Here is a 3796-nt window from a genome sequence, read left to right as displayed (position 1 = left end):
TTTTTACAAACAATGAATATACTGAAACTCTGGTAAATTCATTGAGGCACAACCATCGTTGATAAGTAAGGATGGCAACTTCTTTCAGGTGGAACTCCTAAGAATAAGAGTGACTATGGCAAATGAAAAAGAATAACTTATGAAAGGATGGGTAATGAGATGATCATCTCTCCAATGGACAAACATATTATGTGCAATAGAAAAACAGAAATGAAGTTACCTTGCACAATCAGTTATGTCCACCCAAAGAAAAAAACTAAGGATCAATAGTCAAGGAGATGAGCAATGACCCAAACAATGGAATAATGAGATTGATTGGCATGAACGAATAACATGCCCCTTTCATCACTCAAAGGGTTCTCTGTACACAATGTTCTCGACTTCTCGATGCTTTGTCCAATGTGGTCTATATCAAGTTATTGGCATGGTCATCGCAGTTGATAGCAGAACCAAATGATAGAAGAGAAAGGTGTAACAGTTTTCGGGTGCCCCTACACCCTCATGAGCAGTAAATTCGTAAAAAAAATGAGGAAGCGATTTGTGGCGGAGGAGGAAAGGAGAAATATCGGATGCGAACCCTAAATTGCATCCGCTCCGGTTTTCAGATGCCTTTGTTTTAGAATCATTATTGAGTTGCCTTTCTAGCTATCATCTCAAATAAGGCTCATATGAGTAGAAATATTACCACAATGTAGTTGAGTATGACTGCGTCTTAGGATCATATATGTTAGTTGCCAAAAATGCCTGAGACCTATGTTTTAGAATCTGGTCGGTGGTACAATGATATGCCATATCACAATTCATAGCAGATTTCAATCAGCTGTTGCATTGGAAGAATCCTTAACCATATCTGCAGATTATTCTTCAGTTCCTTTATTTTCATTACCGGAAGCAAAGTGGGCGTGATGAACTTGACAATTTGGATAAAGCCTAATGCACAGCAAACAAAGTATTTCATTTCTTTTCTTCAATGGAAAAGGTTGGTGTGCCGCTCTCGTCTTTATACTATTCATCACCCAGGGTGCAGAATAAGTTATTCTTCACCCGAGGTAATCTTACGATCATTTCATAAACAAATTACATATGAAATACAAATAGTTACATTCATATTGATTCACTGTGTCAAATTTGGCATAAGAAAAAAATATTAAATGGCAATTTATCGCTTTGCAGTGCTTGTTTTATGTGTGGTAAGATAAAAGAAAAAGGAAACCTGCAAAATAAGATAAAACAGTGCTCAAGCCCCTGTACTAGAAAATCTGTGAGCCACATTGTTAGATACTCTTTTCATTTTTTAAACATCTCGCTATGAATTCTTGCTTAGAAATAGGAACGCCGACCTCAGCCAGATAGTTGGCTTGGGCATTCTCTGTTGCGGATTCTCTTTTAACCTTCTATGGATGGAGCCAGAACATCCTTCTGACCATTTCTCAATGTTTCTGTTTTTCAGACATGGAGCTACCACCTGCGTGGGGATTGTGCATTTTTCTTGGAAAGCTGCGCAATAGCCACTCCCCGTGCAGAACTGCAGAGACAAGGTTCACACGCTTAATTTGCGGTGAATGAGCTGCGGCGCCGCATGGTTAAGGGATGAAATCTGTTAAGGGATAGATGCAGCAGTCTGCCGTGTTAGAATACCAAAAATGTATGTGTCATGTACTCAGGGTCATGCTATATCTGTACATCGTATGGTGATTTGCAGTTCTTCATGCTATCTCTATTTTTGTAGTGGTGTCGTCTTGTGTAGGCCATTGTTGTCGGATGCTCAGATTCAAATACGCGTCGAGGCCCCATCCTTTGACTCTAAATATGGTTATGCATTACCAAAAAGCCTCTTAGCGGAGAATCTCTTCTAAACGCTAGCGCGCTATTTAAAATGTTTCTTCATATATTTGGAGCAAATATCCTTAGTGCAGGATCTATTCTAAACGCTATAGTCTATAGCCCGCGCTATTTAAACCATGTGCATTACTCATTTTCTTGTTTTTCTTGTGTGGGACTCACCCGATTTGATCCAAGTGTTCACCACATGAGCTGCGCACAATGACTTTGACAAGTGAGGGACTGGAGAGCACAATAAGTAATGGATTTGCTAATTCTCATCTATAGATAATAGTAAATGGAGAATGATCAAAGTGTCAACTTAAAAGACCGTGCCAATGTTCTAGTATCTACTTAGTATATCATGGACTAGAGAATCATATGTCTCTACTTGACTCATTTAAGCAGGATTCAACTTCCTTTGGAAGGCACTAGCACATATGCCCATGTGTTGCAACGGGTGCAACATAATGCTTAGAAATCTGAAAAGCTATTTACCACTCAAATGTTTTTTCAAGTAGTAAAACAAAAGTGAAAGTATGGACAAAGAAATAAAATTAAATCTAATTGAATCTGTGGTTTATCTGTAGTGTACTTATGTGTGCCTAATGAATAAGAATGGACATTTTGAAGGATATAGGGTCAGGATTTCTTCATTGGAAGAGTATAGAGAACACGTACATGTGGTTTGTGGTGCAAGATTCTAGAAACTAACTATGAACTACGTTATTTTTGTGTTATCTATTTTGTAGTCTCCTTTGGGTGATTAGAATGGTAAGCTGTCCAGGGTCATTGACAAGAGTGCTATTTATGCTACTACAACTGCTTAACTATGTAAGATAATAATATAAGATATTCTGAAAAGTACTATTTATCTGTCTATTTTTAGGGGCTTACTCCCAGCTTTCTTCTTCGCTATGGAATTATGCTCATGACTAAATTGCCAAAGGGTAAATGCTCTGAAACCACATGGAGTATAAAATTGCAGCTTTGTAGTTGAGTTTGAGGTCTTTTTTTTTAGCTCAAGCAATATTCGAGTTATTGCCTATAAATATATCCAAATTGCACACCTCTTAAAAGAAAATGGTTCTGCAAAATTTTGGAGCAACGCAGGGTTACTCAAGTGTTCTATAACATTCTATAAACATTTTTAAGTTTCAGCCGGACCTCATCCTCTTTTGATGTCTTGAGAGTTACTCAAGTGTTCTCCGATGTTTAGTTATTATTACAGTTTATCGCATAGTGCTGCCTTCATGCTTGCTAATGATCTGATTCTTCTTTGTAACTACAGGAGCTTTTAGATTGTATAGGTTCCGCCTCCAAATAGTTGACTTGTGGTGTCTATGTTGTTTACATTAATTTCATTTCTAGTGCCCTATTTGTCCTAACTTTGCATTTTACTTTGGTCATTGACATGGTGGAATTTAGTTAGTTGATTGAGATAGGGATACATGGTGGTTTAGGAGAGAATGGTATGCTTTCAACACCAACTTGATTTAGACTACTACATGTTCAGTTGTGTAATATATTCCTAGAACTAGAAGTATTATATTCTTTCTCTATTTTTGTAGGCTTACTCTTTCTTATATTTTCTTTGTTCTTACCAGATAGTTTTTCTCATGACAAAGTTGACAAAGGATAAATCCTCCGAAACCATGTATAATATGAATATGCAGCTTAGTTCGGTTTGAGGTTGCTAAATCATATCTTTGTCTTCTTAAGCTTTCTATCATCTCATCATTTCACATATAATATGTAAAAATAATCAGAGTAACAAAGGGTATTCTGTTTATTAAGTTATTATTTATCATGTGTATGCTCCTCTAAAGAATTGTTGTATATAAGCACACATGTTCTACCTCGGTACACGGTTCTTATTTGTTAACCCGGATGGACCAAAGCTCTGTGGATTTACATTTATAAATATGAATGCAAACGGTCCTGCATGAGTGCTTTGAAAAGTGCCCCAATGTTG

At 37.0% G+C, this 3796-nt stretch overlaps 1 long non-coding RNA gene across 1 annotated transcript; it reads left to right on the top strand.

Annotated features, from left to right (window-relative positions):
- The first annotated feature begins 609 nt into the window (after nucleotides 1-609).
- Nucleotides 610-1728, top strand: LOC123078128 (uncharacterized). The gene is made up of 2 exons (XR_006437069.1): nucleotides 610-979; nucleotides 1451-1728. It is a non-coding gene; the product is annotated as an uncharacterized lncRNA (long non-coding RNA).
- Nucleotides 1729-3796: the final 2068 nt, after the last annotated feature.

Source organism: Triticum aestivum, chromosome 3D (assembly GCF_018294505.1).
Source record: "Triticum aestivum cultivar Chinese Spring chromosome 3D, IWGSC CS RefSeq v2.1, whole genome shotgun sequence".
NCBI classification, from domain to species: Eukaryota; Viridiplantae; Streptophyta; class Magnoliopsida; order Poales; family Poaceae; genus Triticum; species Triticum aestivum.
Note: the sequence above shows the minus strand (reverse complement) of the source record. Positions and strands in the feature narration are given on the sequence as shown.